This window comes from Artemia franciscana, chromosome 8, assembly GCF_032884065.1.
Source record: "Artemia franciscana chromosome 8, ASM3288406v1, whole genome shotgun sequence".
NCBI classification, from domain to species: domain Eukaryota; kingdom Metazoa; phylum Arthropoda; class Branchiopoda; order Anostraca; family Artemiidae; genus Artemia; species Artemia franciscana.
The window spans coordinates 19,573,001-19,592,745 of record NC_088870.1 but is presented as its reverse complement, the minus strand read 5'-3'; positions in this window follow the sequence as shown (position 1 = coordinate 19,592,745).

The window sequence follows — 19,745 nt, the reverse complement described above, 5'->3', positions numbered from 1 at the left end:
ACCCTACAAAAAGAATTATTAATCCAATGTGCTGAAATCTTAACAAAAAACTTAAAAGTTAAATCTAGTGGGCCTAAAATTAATGGCAAAAATACAAATGTCCGTCCCGTATACGAAAGTCAAATATCAAATACGAAAATTATACTCCACATATAAAAAGTAACTAAATAAATAATCAGTATTAATAATAAAAAAATCCTAAATAAAAAAAAACCTAAGAATTAGCTATGAAAAATTGTAACTCAAACACTAAAAACTAAACCGTGTTTAAGAAACAGATAAAGCCCCCCCCCCCCATGTCTTCCAAATAAAACAACAAAAAACACCTATCAAAATGTACCAATACCTAAAAAAAAAAAAAAAAAAAAATAGGTAACGTGCAAAAGTAAACCACATTCAAGAAAACTGGTTAAGACTTCCCCCTTCCCCCCAAAAAAATTAAAACCTAAAAAAAAACAAAAATCTATGGAAATATTCTATTGCCTCAAAACAATAAAAACATAAAAATGGGTGATGTCTGGAAATAAAACCATATCTAAGAAACTGGTTAAGCCTTCTCCCTTCTAAAAAAAAATGAAACCTAAAAACAAAAACAAAAATCTATCAAATTGTTCCAATACCTAAAAACTAAAAAAACAAAAAAATAGGTAGCGTCTAAAAGTAAACCATAGCTAAGAAAATGGTTAAGTCTTCCCCCTCTTCCCCACAAAAAAAATTAAACTTAGAAACAGCTAAAAAAATCTATTAAAAATGTTCCATTACCTAAAAAATAAAATAACATAAAAATAAATAGCATTTAAAGTAAACCATATCTAAGAAACTGGTTAAGCCTTCCCCCTTCCCAAAACAAAAAATAAAACCAAAAAACAACCAAAAACAAAATCTATCGAATTCTTCCGATACCTAAAAACTAACAAAACATGAAAATGGGTAAAATCTAAAAGTGAACCATATCTAAGAAACTGGTTAAGCCACCCCCCTTCCCAAAAAAAAAGTTAATCAAAACCTAGACAACCAAAAAAATGTATCGAAATGTTCCAATACCTAAAAACACAATTTAAACACTATACACAAGAACTTCAAACTCTAAAAAAACTTAAAATCTAAATTTAAAATCTTAACATCCCATAAAAGAAAAATGAAATAAATGCAAGCTTTAACCGAATGGAAAAACAAACCCAAAACATGTTTATATTTTTTCCTTTCTTTCCTTTCTAGCATTTTTTTTTAACAATCCATAACCATGAATCAAAATTTTGAGATATCCGTCTTACTCCCAATGGTCCCCACCCCACGAAAACAAACTAAAATTCAAATAGAAAAACCCGAGTCTTAGGCATCAATCAAGGAAACGAAAAATGACTAACACTATATGGCCCTAACCACAACAAAATTAAATCTAAGTGCAAAAACGGACAACAGATAAAAATTTCAGCTCATAATAAAAAAAAATAAACACAAAATCTTAAAACCAAAGCGCACAATCGAATACTTCCCAATACCGAAAGTTAAATGCAAAACTAACAATTCAAACGCTTTAGAAAAACTCCATATACTAGCAAAACTTTAAATCTAAATGCAAAAACTAAATCGACATACTAAAAATTTGAACGCAAAAATAGAAATCTAACAAATGAGAACTTTAACCACCACACACAAAAAAACAAAAACCTCCAATACTAAAAATTTAAAACGAAACTTAATGTGAAAACATAAGCCCAAACACACTAGTGACAGAAGTAAAACATTATATATGATTTCGAACCTCACATGTAAAAACACGAAACCTAATTTAAACCAAACTTAATCTAAAAATCTCAAACTCAGTACATCGCAAAACTTTGACCCCTTAAACATAAATTGGTACAATATTCAAACTTTAGCTTAAAAGCGAGGTGTTGAGGAGGAGTAACACCCTGAGATAAGTAATTATATATTTCGTTTTAAGTTTTAGTGTTCTCTAGATAATTCAATCCTTGACAAAATTTAACCCGGAAAAATATACTTAACATCTCCAATTGCAAAATTGAATCAGGAATGAGAAAACAATCCATAAGAGGAATTTCGTATAGGAATTCTGGCAAATTCTCCTAGTGCAAAATTTCTTCAGAAAAATTTACCACCTGGGAACTACCCTCTCCATGAAAAATTATTCTCGTGCCGAAAATCCATCTGCAGAAACTCCCATACCCCCTAAGAATGTAGGCATACTTCCAAATAAAAAAAAAAACACTATACGTAAACAATTGGCAAATTTTGTAACTTAAAGGTTTGAGGGGGTTTATGATACCTCCAAAGACATATATCATCGATCTTTCAACTATGCTGAACAAAACAGCTATTTTAAAATTTTGATTTGACCATTTTGAGAAACAAAAGGGGAGTAAGTGGAGGTCTAATTGCCCTCCAATTTTTGGTCACTTAAAAATATTATTAGAACTTAATTTTCATTTGAATGAGCCCTCTCAGAATATTCTAGGACCGCTGGGTCAATACGATCACCCGTAGGAAAAAAAAAGATACAAATAAAAACGTATCCGTGAACTTTCTTCTGGCAAACAATACAAAATTCCACATTTAGCTTGAAAAATCTAAAGTAGGGTTCTCTAATACACTGAATCTGAAGGTGTGATTTTCATTAATCATTATATGTCTTTTAAAGGGGTATTCCCTCATTTTTAAAAATCAGGTAAATTTTCTCAGGCTTGCAACCTTTGTTAAAATACAAAATACAAATTCCATATTTTTTTCAGATAGGAGCTTAAAACCACTAAAGTAGGGTTCTCTGATACGCTGAATCTAATGGAGTGATTTTCATTAAGATTATATGTCTATTAAAGTGGTATTCCCGCATTTTAAAAAATCAGGCAAATTTTTTCAGACTTGCGACCTTTGTTGGGTAAGACTAAACTTAACAAAATTTACATATTTAAAATCAGAATAAGGATTCGAATCCTTTTAAATATCTATTGGAACCAAAACTTCATTTTTAGAGTCTTAGTTCCTATTGAAAGGTCACTCCTTACATACAGTTCGGTACCACGAACTGTTTGAAAAATACAAATTCCACATTTTTTCAGATAAGAGCTTAAAACCTCTACAGTAAAACCTCCACCGAAAAATGTAGGCATATTTCCAAATAAAGAAAATACTATACGTAAACAATTGACGAATTTTGTAACTTAAAGACCTTTCCCCACGGGGTGTGAGGGGGCCATGATACTTCCAAAGATATTTATCATCGATCTTTCTACTATGCTGATTAAAATGGCTATTTCAAAATGTTAATTGGACCCTTTTGAGAAACAAAAGGAACGTGAGTGGAGGGTATAATTGTCCTCCCATTTTTTGGTCACTTAAAAATGGTATTAGAACTTTTTATTTTCATTTAAATTAACCCTCTCACAATATTCTAGGACCGCTGGGTCAGTACAATCATCCCCTAGGAAAAAAAGATACAAATAAAAACGTATCCGTGATCTTTCTTCTGGCAAACAATACAAAATTCCATATTTAGCTTGAAACATATAAAGTAGGAGCTTAAAACCTCAACAGTAGGGTTTTCTGATACGCTGAATCTGATGGTGTTTTGTTTTTATTTAAGATTCTACCACTCATAAGGAGTTTCCCCCCTTTTTTTAAATGAGGCAAATTTTTCATCTCGTAACTTTTGATGGGTAAGACTAAACTTGATGAGACGTATACATTTGAAATCAACATAAAATCTCATATTTTGGGTGTATCTATTGGTATCAAAATTTTGTTTTTCGTTTACTAGAGTTTCGTTTACTATTGAGCCGGGTCAATCATTACTTACAGTTATAGGTCATGTCCGATCCATGATCTCCAGAATGCGCTACTAGCTGTGCACTGAGATTTGTGAAAATAGGGCCGCTGTGTGAAGGTTTTGCCCAGCCAGACCCGTCCATCCCTTAAAATTAGACCAGACACCGTAATACCCTCCCACTAGTAGCACCTGTGTATATACGAAGAATTAAACACTTCCCAAGAAAACTTAGACTCCATATATAGTAATTATATACTCACCTCCACCACCAACAATGAAGAACAAAACTTAAAATATACAAAAATGAACAGCAAACCTCAATTAAAGAGATTTAAACAAAAAATTTAAACATAGATTTAAACAAAAAGAGATTAACAAAAAAAATTTACACTCTGACAACAAAAAATTTTAAACTATGTACAGAAGCTTTACTTCAACTTAAAAATTATAATTCATCGCTAAAAAAGATAAGCTAAATACAAAAAGCTCAAAACAAAATGAACCCATAAAACCTTTATAGTACAGAAATTCACTGGAAAATCACAGTTTAAACCGTAAGCACAAAACTTCAGACACTGAAAAACCTGAAAATCTAAATTAAACAAAGTTAACTTCCCATAAAACAAAAATATAATAAATGTTAGCTTCAACCAAAGAGAAAAACAATCCCAAGCTGTGTTTATGCTCTTTACCCTTTTCCTTTCTGCTGTTTTCTTTCATGTTTTTAACCAACCATGACAACAGATCTAAATTTTGCTATACCTATCTTACTCAAAAAGGTCCCCGCCGAGCGGAAAATAAACTAAACTCCAAATATTAAAACCTCCAAATAAAAACCAAATATAGAAAAGAAACTAAAACCTGACAAACAATATTTGTTATACCCTAACACAAAACTAAAATTAATTCTAAATGCCAAAAATTGACTAAACATAAAAATTTCAGCCAATCATAGAAAAAAATTTACGCACATACAAAATCTTTATACCAACGCGCACAATCTAAAACTAAAACTTCAACCTCTATGCTTCAAATGTTAAAAACTAAAATATGACTAAGACTTCAAATATTAAAACCTTATCCATAGGGCCTCAATCAAGGAAACTAAAACCTGAAATACACTATATGTTATACCCTAAGTACAACAAAATTAAATTTAATAGAAAAAATTGACTACACATAAAAATTTTGGCCCATCACAGAAAAAATCAAAACATACAAAATCATGCAAACATTGCGCACAATCGAATACCTCCTAAAACTGAAAGTTAAACGCAAAGTACACAATTCCAACCCTAGAGACGAAATTTTAAATACTAGCACAACATTAAATCTAAACACAAAAACTAAACCAAAATACAAAAAATGTGAATACAAAAAAAAAACACAAATCATACAAATGAACACTTTAAGCAAACACACACAAAGAAGTAAAAACCACCAATACCAAAACTAAAAACGAAATTTAATGTGAAACCATAAGCCCACAAGCAATAGTTTAAACATCATATATGAACTAGAACCTCACATAAAAAAATATAAAACTCAAACCTAATAAAGTGAAAACTTTGACCCCTTAAATATAAACTAAAACCCAAGAGAAAACAGCTAAAACAACTTAAACAGACTAGAACCCAACAAAAGAAGTGTTCAATTCAATATATCATTAAATGAAAATAACAAGTTCTTTCAACTCAAAATAAGGAGCAACATTAATACATAAAACTATCGGAAATTTTTACATATATGAGGGAGGTTACTCCTCCTCAACACCTAATTCTTGATTCGAATATTTTCGAGTACTTAAAAAAAACTTTTTATTATTCTAATTAAACAAACAGTGTTTTGGAGAACAAACAGTTGTTTTGGAGAAACAACAGTTCTTTGGAGAACAGTTCTTTGGCAGAACAAACAGTTCTTTGGAGAACAAACAGTGTTTTGGAGAAAAACAGGAATAACTCTGTATATTAATCTGGAAAATTCAGGAAATGATAAAGAAGATGATCGAAAAGTCATTATTTTCAGGCTATCGATATTATTACAACTACCACCTCCACTATTACTACCCTACTCAATTTACAGTATTAAGGGGAATTTGAACTAAATCAACAGACGCTATGTGCATGCACATTGTAAAAATATCATTTCTTAAGAATTGATTCAGGTATTCAGTTGAAACTATCAGAGAATAGGTAAAAGCGGAAGATCATCAGACCAAAAGGAAACATGTGCACGCTACTGCTAATGCTACTGTTACTGCTACATTTACTATTGCAGCCACTACTTCAATTGCAACTACTTGTAGGGCTACGAGAATTGAGATGAAAATTTCAAGAAGTATATAAACATGCAAGTTATCAAAAGGATATATCAGCAATGTCATAGCAATGGCTAATTGTATTAAATTCAAACTTTCAGGACTTGATGGGAGGTATTTTCAATTGACCAATTGGTTAATACTACTGCTGCTAGTAGTATTGCCGCTATTATATTTTATTACTGGTAGTAGCCAGATGAAAGTTACGTGTCAGAAGAAAGATCATGGATGTATTATAACTGGTAATACTGGTATTATCACTACTACTATATTGACTAGTACTACAACTATTCCAAAGGGCATGATGGTGAAACTTTAATGTAATTTTGAAGGGGGGATATGAACTGAATCCCTCTGTTTGCAGGCTGTCAAAAGGACGCAGCAGCAATATCTTAGGAAAAGTTTGGTGAGTGAAGTTGAAACTAACAGGGCTTGTTGTGAGGCAAGTTGAACTAACGAATAGAAAATATGTGCAACCTAAAGCTGCTACTTCTAATCATACTACTGCTATTGTTATTATTATTACTACTTCTATTACTACTGATGTCACTAAAGCTTAGGCTACAATCAATTTTACAATTACTACTACTACTAATGCTATAGACATATTAAGGAAAAAAATCGGGATAATTAGAAACTGCATAGAACCAAATCAAAACACACTATGATCACACAGGTACCTGCAGGCTTAAAAGCTAAATCTTATTGGCTCAAATTCACTGAATCCAAAAAATTTAAAATAGAACTAAAAATTACTTAAAAATAAATACTAAAAATTTTAAACGCATAATTAACAAGAGCTAAGAGCTCATATGGCACTTGTGACGAGGCAAGAAGAGCTAAGAGCCAAGAGATCATATGGTATGAGCTCTTGCAAAATTCTATAAATCAATAGATTGATTTAAAAAGGAAAATAAGAGGCTTAATGCCGGTCAAGATTTAAAATAAGAGCTCTGAGTCACAAAGTCCTTCTAAATATCAAAATTCATTAAGATCCGATCACCCCCTCGTAGTTATAAATACCTAATTTTTTCTAATTTTTCCTCTCCCTTTTGCCCCCCAGATGGTCAAATCTGGGAAAACGACTTTATCAAGTCAAATTGTGAAGCTCCCTGACACGCCTACCAATTTTCATCGTTTTAGCACGTCCAGAAGCACCAAACTCGCCAAATCAATGAACCCCTCCCCTCAACTCCCCCAGAAAAAGCGAAACCAGTATGGTTCAGTCTATCACGTATCAAGGACATTTGTTTATTCTATCCACCAAGCTTCATCCCGATTCTTACACTCCAAGTGTTTTTCCAAGATTTCCCCCTCCAACTCCCCCAATGTCAAAAGATCTGGTCGGGATTTGAAATAACAGCTCTGAGACATGAATTCCTTCTAAATATCAAATTTCTTTACGATCCGATCACCTGTTCGTAAAATAAAAATACCCAAATTTTCACGTTTTCCAAGAATTCCGGTTTCCCCCTCCAACTCCCCCGAATGTAACAGGATCTGATCGGTATTTAAAATTAGAGCTTTAAAGCGCAAGATCCTTCTAAATATCAAATTTGATTAAGATCTGGTCACCCTTTCGTAAGTTACAAATGCCTCAATTTTCAAAATTACCCCACCCCCCCACCCCCCAACTCCACCAAAGAGAGCAGATCCGGTCCAGTTATGTTAGTCAAGTATCTTAGACTGGTTTTGATTCTTCCTCTCACCTCTTAAGTATTTTCTAAGATTTCTGGCTCCCCTCAACTGCCCCCTCCAATTACGCTAGATCCGGTTGAGATTTAAAATAAGCGATCTGAGTTACGAGATCCTTCTAAATATAAAGTTTCACGAAGATCCGATCACTCCTTCGTAAGTTAAAAATAAGTCATTGTTTTCTATTTTTAAGAATTACCCCCCCCCCCCCCGCAATTGAGCGGATCCGTTCCAATTATGTAAATCACGTATGCAAGACTTCCGCTTATTTTTCCAACCAAGTTTCATCCCAATCCCTCCAATCTAAGCGTTTTCCATCATTTTAGGTTTCCCCACCCCAAACTTCCCCTAATGTCACCAGATCCGGTCAGGATTTTAAATAAGAGCTTTGAGACACGATATCCTTCTAATATCAAATTTCATGGAGATTCAATCACCCGTTCGTAAGTTAAAAATACCTCCTTTTTTCTAATTTTTCAGAATTAACCCCCTCCCCCAACTACCCCATAGAGAGCGGATCCGTTCTGGTTATGTCAATCAAGTATCTAGGACTCGTGTTTTTTCCCCACTAAGTTTCATCCCGATCCCTCCACTCTAAGTGTTTTCCAAGTTTTAGGTTTACCCTGCCAACTCCCCCCCCCCCCCCAATGTCACCAGATCGGTCGGGTTTAAAATAAGAGCTCTGAGCCACGATATCCTTCTAAATATCAAATTTCATTGAATCCGATCACCCGTTCGTTAGTTAAAAATACCTCATTTTTTTCAATTTTTCAGAAATACTCCCCCCCCCAACTACCCCAAAGAGAGCAGATCCGTTCCGTTTATGTCAATCATCTATCTAGGACTTGTGTTTAATTTTCCCACCATGTTTCATCCCGATCCCTCCACTCTAAGTGTTTTCCAAGTTTTAGGTTTCCCCCTCCCAACTCCCCGCCCCCATCACCAGATCCGGTCGGGATTTAAAATAAGAGCTCTAAGACACGATATCCTTCTAAGCATCAAATTTCATTGAGATCCGATCACCCGTTCGTAAGTTGAAAATACCTCATTTTTCTAATTTTTAAGAATTACTCCCCCCCCCAAACTACCCCAAAGAGAACGAATCAGTTCTGATTATGTCAATCATGTATCTGGGACTTGCACTTATTTTTCCCATCAAGTTTCATCCCGATCCCTCCACTCTAAGTGTTTTCCAAGATTTTAGGTTTCCCCCCTCCAACTCCCCCCAATGTCATCAGACCCGGTCGGGATTTAAAATAAGAGCTCTGAGACACAATATCATTCCAAACATCAAATTTCATTAAGATCCAATCACCCGCTCATAAGTTAAAAATACTTCATTTTTTCTATTTTTTCCGAATTAACCGCCCCCCCCCCAGATGGTCAAATCGGGAAAACGACTATTTCTAATTTAATCAGGTCCAGTCCCTGATACGCTTGCCAAATTTCATCGTCCCAGCTTACCTGGAAGTGCCTAAAGTAGCAAAACCGGGACCTACAGACAGACAGACAGACCGACAGACAGACAGACAGACCGACAGAATTGGCGATTGCTATATGTCACTTGGTTAATACCAAGTGCCATAAAAAGTATAAACCCACACAAAATAGTTGAAACATCACATATGAACTCAAACCTCAGGCACAAAAACAGAAACACTAATCAAAAAACCAAAACCCAACATAATTTAAAAACTTTTACTCCTGAATTATGAACTAAAACCCGAAAGAAAAATGTTTAAACAACATAGACAGACTGGAAACCGAAAAAAGTAATCATCTATGAAGCTGGTTAATTCCCCTAAGAAAATAGAGGCTAGAAGGCTGCCTGAAGGCCCCTACTTCTGTCCTAGGTGTGGATTAGGGATTAAACATAGGGAATGACACTCAAGGGGACAGTTTGTTTTCGCTCTTAGGAATCAAATTTTATTATGGTCGGTGTTTTTCGGTCAATATTTGGAACTTGTTAATAATTTTTCTTTTTACATCACATTTTTTTTCCTCGAGTTTTGTTTGTAGGCTGTATTATATGCAGCTAAAGGCTAAAGTCTTTTTGATATACATCTTATCTATAAAACAATATAAAAACTATATAACAAAATATCTAAACAAAAAATTAAAATTAATTCCAATTGGCCAAACTACATTGAATCCTAATATTTTACACATTAAAACTAAACATTACTAGAAATTAAATACTAAATATCAAAAACAAACCTGAAACTATTCTTAATTAACAAAAGCTAACTTAATTATAAACTAAAACCCGAGAGAATACAGCTTAAGCAAGAGAAATAGACTAGAACACTAAAAAAGGAATGTACAAAAACACTAAACAAAAGGCTTAAAAATCAAATCCCACGGACCAAAATTTATTGTTTTAAGCGTAAACTTCCGTCTGGTATTCGAAAGTCAAACAACAAACACAATGAATTGTACTCCACATGTAAAAGGTACCTAAACAAATTTAAATACGAACACTGTAAAGTATATGATCACTTATATATATATATATATATATATATATATATATATATATATATATATATATATATATATATATATATATATATATATATATATATATATATATATATATATATATATATATATATATATAACCTAATTTAAAAAACTCTAACTCAATCCATTTCAAAACTTTGACATCTTAAATATAAAATGAAACCCGAGAGAAAACTGATAAAATGCCAAAAAAAGACTAGAACCCTTAAAAAAAGAATATTCAATCTAATATACATGAATCTAAACAAAAAATTTAAACCTTTGATCCAACATTTAATTCCACAGACGAAAAACCCCATCCCGTATACACAAAAAGTCCAACATCTACCACAAAAATTGTAATCTAAATTTGAAAGATACCTAAACAAATAACTTCAATATACTATAATAGTATTAATAATTAGTATTTATAATTAATAATGAAAAATGACAATTAAGCATTAATAATTACTATTAATAATTAGATCCGACCCCCAATTTTCCTCCTACTAGCAGTGCATGTGCATATACGAAAAATTAAACACTTCCCAAGAAAATTTTGACTTCGTATATAGTAACTACATACTTAACAAAACTTAAAATCCCCTAATAATCCCCAAACCCCAATTAATGAATAAAACCGGATTAACAAGAAATATTTTAATCTAACAACAAACATTTTAATCTAAGCACAAAGCCTTTACTTCAAAATAAATTTTAGCGAATCCCAAAAAAGGTTAAGCCACGAAATCTCAAAACAAACATAAAAAAATAAAACCTTTCTAGTATAGAAATTTATATACTAAATACAATTTAGACACTATATAAAAAAGCTTCAAATACTAACGAAAATTAAAATCTGATTTATGAAACTATATATATATATATATATATATATATATATATATATATATATATATATATATATATATATATATATATATATATATATATATATATATTTATATATATATAAAATTTTTTATGAGTATGTAAAGCTGAATATACAAACCTTATCTCCCCAAATAAAAAAAAACACAAATCTAACAAATGACCACTTTAACCAAAGGGAAAGAAGGTAAATGCAAACCTTCAATGCTATCAAACAGTCCGTGGTAGCGAACTTGAAGTAAGCAGCGACCGGGCTAAATAGTTACCAAAACTCAAAAAAATGGAATTTTGATACCAATAGCTACATGAAAAGAATTGTCTTTTAAAGCTGATTTTAAATATATAGGTTTTATCAAGTTTAGTCTTATCCATCAAAAGTTAGGAGCCTGAGAAAATTTGCCCTATTTTAGAAAATAGGAGAAAACATCCCCTAAAAGTCAGATAATCTTAACGAAAATAACACCATTAGACTCAGCATATCAGAAAACCCTAATTTAGAAGTTTCAAGCTCCTATCTACAAAAATGTGGAACTTTGTATTTTTTGCCAGAAGGCCGAGTTTTTTTTTTTTTTTTTTTTTTTTTTTTTTTTTTTTTTTTTTTTTTTTTCCCAGGGTGATCGTATCGACCCAGTGGTCCTAGGGTGTTACAAGAGGGCTCATTATAACGGACATGAAAATTTCTAGTGCCCTTTTTAAGTGACCCAAAAAATTTGAAGGCACTTAGGATCCCTCCCACGATAATTATTTTCCCAAAGTCACAGGGTCAAAATTCTGAGATAGCCATTTTATTGAATGTGTCGATGACCCTGTAAGTATGTCTTTGGGGACGAATTATTCCCTCAACGTCCACAGGGGAGGGGCTACAAGCTACAAACTTTGACCAGTGCTTACATATAGTAATGTTTATTAGGATATGTAGAGACATTTTCAGGGGAGATTTTCTGGTTGGAGGAGGGTTTGAGAAGAAAGGGATATGCTGGAATAACTTTCCATGAAGGAATTTGTCATGTGGAAGAAAATTGTGTTTTAAGTTTTAAGGTTACTCCTTACTTTCCGTTGAAAAAACTTTTTTTATTTAATATCTGATTATTTTTTAAGTAATGCCAAGATATCTCAATGCACCTCAAGGAATATATACATCCTTCCCACAGATTTATCCTGTAGATATTTCAATTCTAGTAAAAATTTAACTCAGACAATTATCCTTAGCATCTCCACACGTAAAACTGAGTTAACAATAAGAGACCAGGACATAAGAAGAATATCAGAAGAGAATTCTGGCAATGTAAAAACTCCGTAAAACAAATTTGAATTTCCTGCTTAAGAACTCAAGCCTGGCAGACAAAACTAAACCTCAAATTAAAAAAAATGAAAATGAAACTTCAGCGTCACACCCATAAACTTAAACCCAAAACAAAAAAATAGCCTTGAACCCTGAATCCAATATCATAAGCAAAGGGAGACAGATTTATAATTTCAAAAAAAAGGACAAAACAAAACTTAAGTGCTAATAGAAGTTAAAATCTATTAAACCCAATATGACTAAACTTAAGCCTTTATAAATTATAACAATTGGTTCATGTAAGAATAATAGTTTTAATAGATATCCTCTTGAATATAATGCACATTATTATTTTAGCCCAAGAATAAAAACGGGAAAACAAATTCAAAAACTGAAATACGAATCCTAAAAATGCTAACCCCTACTTTTTCCGACTTGAAAATAAATTCATGCAGATATCTCCTAAAAATTTGGTCGGATTCCGTGAGAAAAGCTGCGGAAAAAAAGGAAAGATGTATGTTTCTGGCCCTAACCATAACTATGACTCATGCACCTTTGCATCCACTCAACAAAGTTTCCTTGAAAAGAGCATAAACATTCCTTACCTGAAATCCATCCTTAGTTCACTGCATTTTAAATCCTCAAATATCCTTCTCTGGGAGCACTACCTGACACTTCACCAGTGAAAATTAAAAAGAAACTAAAAAATGGCACGCATTACATCTCTATATATATATATACCATATGACGTCATTTTCATTTTTCATTGTGACGTCACTACAAGACTTAATATGTTTTCCTTTTATAAATTCAATATTTGCATTTCCTTTCCTTCTCATTTTTGTTTTGAATGATTCATAATTTTAATTTTATTTTTCACTCTATATTTGTGGTTTAAATTTAACCCACATCCGAGAAACAACTTAGACCCCCTTCCCCCCAAAACAGAAGAAAAACGAGAAAAATTAAAACCCAGAAACAATTACAGCATCCAGTAAAAAATGTTCCAATACCGCAAAAATATACAAGTCCTACACACGGAAAATTCAATGATTTCCTAGGCCCATAAGAGATGTATAATATTGAAGTCAGTAGTATTAGTATTAAGGAGCAAAGAGGAGGTTGATTTTAATTTTGGAGGAAGGATGGTAGAGGTTAAAGAAGAAACTGTTTTACTTTCTCTTTTCCTGTCAATTCTACGTGTGTAGTTGTTAAGGGTAATTGTCATTGGAAAATTTTCAACGGGATTGAATTATCTAGAAGATAATTCCGTTGCGAGGGCATTTCTCCGTGGAGGTGGGGCCAGATTTCCTTGGATTATTTAAAAAACGATCAGAAATTAAATTAAAGAAGTCTTTTCGACTGAACGTAAGGAGAAGCATCAAAACTTAAAATGAACAGAAATTATTATGTATATGAAGGGGGTTGCCTCCTCCTTAACACCTCGCTCTTTACGCTATAGTTTGAACTTCGACCCGATTCCTTAAGAACGACTCCTGGAACACAAGGCTCGTTTAACTAAACTAATGAAAACCTTTTTTAAAAGTACTAAAAAACTTTAGCGTAAAGAGTGAGGTATTTAGGAGGATACAACCCGCATCATATACGTAAAAAAAATTGTCCGTTTTAATTTTTAATGTTGCTTCTTACTTTTAGTTGAAAAAACTTGTTTGTTTTTTTTATTTAACTGAGACAGGAAGGCATATTTGATTCAAGATCGGCTGAATGCGCTGCTGTTTGAGCACTGAGATTTGTCGATAAACTGAGGTTTTGAAATACACTTATCTATCTATCTATCCATCTATCAAATAAGAAAATTATACTCCACAATTAAAAAGTAACTAAACAAACAATCAGTCTTAATAATAAAAAATTATACATACAAAACATAAGCATTAGCTACGAAAATTGTAAATCAAACACTAAAAAATAAACCGTGTCTAAAAAACTGATAAAGACCCCCCCCCCCCCTATCTTCCAAAAAAAGACCCAAAAACAACAAAAAACATTAATCAAAATGTTCCAATACCCAAAAACAAAAAAAATATAAAATTAGGTAACGTGTAAAAGTAAGCCATATCTAAGAAACTGGTTAAGCCTTTCCCCTTCCCAAAAAAAAATTAAACCCTACAACAAAGAAAAAATCTATTGAAATGTTCTGTTACCTAAAAACAATAAAAACCTAAGAATAGGTGAAGTCTAAAAGTAAAACATATCTAAGAAACTGTATAAGCCTTTCCCCTTCTACAAACAAAATTAAAACCTAAAAACAAAACAAAATCTGTAGAAATGTTCCAATACCTAAAAAATAAAAAAACATAAAAAATAGGTGACGTCTAAAAGTAAACCATATCTAAGAAACTTCTTAAGCCTTCCCCCTTTCCAAAAATAATTATAACCAAAAAAAACAACCAAAAAAAATCTATCGAAATGTTCCAATACCTAAAAACTAAAATAAAACATAAAAACAGGTAACATCTAAAAGTAAAACAAAACTAAGAAACTGGTTAAGCCTTCCCCCCTTCCCAAAAAAATAAATTAAAACCTAAAAACAATAAAAACATATTAAAAATATTCCACTACTTAAAAAATAAAACAATATAAAAATAAGTAGCGTTTAAGAGTAAACCAAATCTAAGAAACTAGTTAACCCCCCCCCCCCCAAAAAAAAAAGAAAACTTAAAACAATAATTAAAATTCACTAAAAACGTTCCAATAACTAACAAATGCACAAGATCTATAAACTTGATCTTGATCTATAATGATCTATAAACTTTTATTTAAAATTAAAATTTATATTTAAATTTAAACCGCATTGAAGAAACAGCATAGATAACCTCAACCAAAAAAAGAAGAAAAACCGAAAAATAATTTAAACCCAGAAACAATTACGACATCCATAAAAAAATGCTCCAATACCGCAAAAATGGGGGATCCGCACAATGGGGGAATATCGCATGGGGATCCAGGAAAGTGTTTCAGACAAAATTAGCTTCTAGTTTAAATTATGGGTCCAGGTTTTCACCAAGTTAAGCTAAGTTAGAAGTAGTTCAGGTAAGATATTTTAAGACAATTTTAGGCTTGAAGGATTCTTTTAGTTCAGTGGAACTGAAAAAAGATTTCGGGCTTTTCCCTTTCAAGAGCGTTAGATTGGTTACAATGGTGAAATTTAGGGAGAAAATAATTAAGCTACCTAATTATTAAAGCTACTTTACTTCAGCTTCTTAAGTCAGCCTATTTGTAGAGTTTGAAGGACATGATCCAGGGCCAAACCAGACTAAGACAATTTTGGACCGCTTTTCGGAGATAAGGAACGAAGGAAAAGGCACAATGGATGAAAGCGTATCAGTATGGATGGTCTCGCGAACCCTAAATGGAAAATAAATCCATGAGTGAAAGGCTGATAAAAATCAATCTAAATCTTTGAGGTTTTGGGTGTTGGTTTAAAGAGTGTTGGGGGGAAGTTTTTTTTTTAGTTTGCGTTGAATGGAGAGGATTTGAAGAATTTATTGTTGGTAAGAAGAAGGAATTTTTGGGGAAAATCTAGGCTGGCGGATTACTACTACTTTTGCCCTTAGTGTGGATGTGTGAATGAAAATTTGCAAAATGAATGTTTCTGACGAGTGATTGGCAGTGAATAATGTCTATTGAGTGGATAGCTGAAAGCATCATATGTGCTATTAAATAGTTATGTAAAATTCTTCGTTTAGGGACTAAACATAGGGAATCACCTTTGAGGGAATACCTTGTTATCGTTCTTAGGAATCGACTTTATTATGGTTGATATTTGTCGGTTAAAGTTTGGACTTTGGTAGTTTTTTTGGAGGGGGTGAGGGTAACATCACTTAAATTTGTATTTTGTTCCTAGAGCTTTGTTTGTAGGCCTTATTTTGTGTTGTTACAGCTCGCAGGTTTTTTGCAACAAATCTTATTTTATCTATAAACAATATAAAAGATATATAACAACATATAGAAACAAAAATTTTAAATAAAATTCCCTAGGTCAGAAATCATTGAATACTATATTTTTAACGTTGAAACTAAAAATCGCATAGGAAGACATACTAAAAGTTTAAACGAACCTTAATGCGAAACTATAAACCCATAAAAAATAACTTGAACATCATATAAGAATTTTAACACATCAGACAGAAAACATGAAAAAATATCATTCCAAATACAGTTCAAAACTTTGATCCCCTTAAATATCACTAAAACTGAGAGAAAACAACCAAAGTAACTTAAAAAGACTAGAACCCTGAAAAAAAGAAACTTAAATGTTATGCATAAAAATCAAAACAAAAAGCTTAAAAACTAAACCCCATGGGTGAAATTTTAATGTCACAAAACAAACTTCCGTCTCGTATACAAAAAAAAGTCAAACGCTTAACACAAAAAATTACGATCCACAATTAAAAGGTATCTAAACAAATAACTTAAATGTACAGCAATAGTATAAATAATAATAAATTCTACCTAAAAAACATAAGCACTACCCACAAACAATTTAAACTTAAACAGTAAAAAGTAAAATGCATCTAAGAGACCACTAAAGCCCCCCCCCCCCCCCCCGCCGAAAAAAAATACACGTCCAACCAAATTTTAAGAAACAAATACAAAAATAGGTAACGTTTTTTATCACCACGGAAGATGATAAAAAGAATAAAGGAAATAACTTAAAGTGATAAAGTGATTAAGGTGATAAAGGAAATAACTTAAAAGAATCAAACAGTTCGTGGTAATGAACTGTTAGTAAAAAGTGACAACTGAAGTGGCTCAACAGCAACCGAAACTCCAAAAAACGAAAATTTGATACCAATAGATAAATCAAAAGAAAAGAATTGTATTTTTATGCTGATTTCAAATATACAAGTTTCATCAAGTTTAGTCTTGCTCGCCAAAAGTTACGAACCTGAGGAAATTTGCCTTATGTTTAAAAAACGGGAAAAACAGACCCTAACATTCACAGAAACTTAATGAAAATCACAGATTCAGCGTATTAGACAACTCTACTTAAAAAGTTTCAAGCTCATATCTCCAAAAATGTGGATTTTTCATTTTTTGCCAAAAGAATGATCACGGATGCGTGTTTATATAAATGAGAAAAGAGCGTATATTTGATTCATTCTCTATTGAATGCACTGCCAATGGGGCAGTGAGAATTGTGAGAACAGGGTCACCATGTGATTGTTGTGCATCGGTAGCCCCTCCACCTCTTACAATTAGACCCGAACCCTAATATCCTCCCACTAGAAGCTATTGTGTATTCACCAAGGATTAAAAACTTCTCAAGAGAACTTGGACTCCATTGTAATGACATACTCATCTCCACCGTCATCATAAAAGAACAGTTGTAAAAATAAGATTTTAATTTTATAATACCAAAACAAAATCTACAAACCCCAATTAAAGAAATTAAAACCAAATTTTGAAAAAAAAAATTTTACACTCCAAAACCATTACTTCCATATACAAATTTCAGCCCATTAAAATAAAAAGTTAAGCCATATACAAAAGCTCAAAACAAATATAAACAAACAAAACCTTTCTAGTATAGAAATTTAAATGTAAAACACAATTTAAACACTATACACAAGAACTTCAAACACTAAAAATCTAAATTTAAAAACTGAGCATCCCATAAATCAAAATTGGAATAAATGCAAGCTTTAACTAAGTGCAAAACCAAACCCAAAACAAGTTTATGTTTTTTCCTTTCTTTTCTTCCTAGAATTTTTTTAACAATCTATGACCATGAATCAAAATTTTGAGATACCCATCTTACTCCAAAAGGTCCCCACTCCACGAAATAGAATAAACTTCAAATATAAAACCCAAGCCCTAGGCCTCAATGAAGGAAACTAAAACCTGACAAACACTATATGTTATGCCCTAATAACAACAAAATTAAATCTAAGTTCAAAAATTGACAACATATAAAAATTTCAGCTCATCACTGAAAATTTAAAACACACAAAATCTTAAGACCAATGCGCGCAATCGAATACCTCCTAATGCCGAAAGTTAAATGCAAAACACTCAGTTCAAACGCTTTAGAAAAACTCCAAATACTAGCAAAACTTTAAATCTAAATGCAAAAACTAAATCGAAATACTAAAAATGTGAATACAAAAACAGAAATCTAACAAATTAAAAACTTTAACCAACACACACAAAAAAACAAAACCCCCAATAGTGAAAACTTAAAACGAAACTTAATGTGAAAACATAAGCTCAAAAACGAAATTTAATGCCAAACCATAACTTCATACAATAGTTTAAACATCTTTTAGAAACTCGAATCTCACACACAAAAACATTTAACTTAAATTAAAAAATTCAAACGCAATTCATTATAAGACTTGGACCCCTTAAACATAAACTAAAACCTGCAAGAAACCAGCTAAAACAACATAAGAAGACTAAAACCCTACAAAAAGAATTATTAATCCAATGTGGTGAAATCTTAACAAAAACCTTCAAAGTTAAATCCAATGGGCCTAAAATTAATGGCACAAATACAAATGTCTGTCCCGTATACGAAAGTCAAATATCAAATACGAAAATTATACTCCATATATAAAAAGTAACTAAATAAATAATCAGTGTTAATAATAAAAATCCTAAATAAAAAAAACCTAAGAAATAGCTACGAAAAATTGCAACTCAAACACTAAAAAATAAGCCGTATCTAGGAAACTGATAAAGCCTCCCCCCCCCATGTCTTCCAAAATAAAAACATCTATCAAAATGCACCAATAAAAAAAAAACTAAAAAAAAAACCATAAAATTAGGTAACGTGTAAAAGTAAACCATATCTAAGAAAACTGGTTAAGCCTTCCCCCATCCCCCAAAAAAATTAAAACCTAAACACAAAAACAAAAATCTATGGAAATGTTCTATTGCCTCAAAACAATAAAAACATAAAAATAAGCCTTCTCCCTTCTAAAAAAAATTAAAACCTAAAAACAAAAACAAAAATCCATCAAAATGTTCCAATACCTAAAAACTAAAAAAAAAACGTAAAAATAAGTAGCGTCTAAAAGTAAACCATATCTAAGAAAATGGTTAATTCTTCCTCCTCCCCCTCCCAAAAAAAATATTAAAACCTAGAAACAGCTAATAAATCTATTAAAAATGTTCCATTACCTAAAACATAAAACAACATCAAAATAACTAGCGTTTAAAAGTAAACCATATCTAAGAAACTGGTTAAGCCTTCCCCCTTCCCAAAACAAAAAAATAAACCAAGAAACAACCAAAAAAAACTA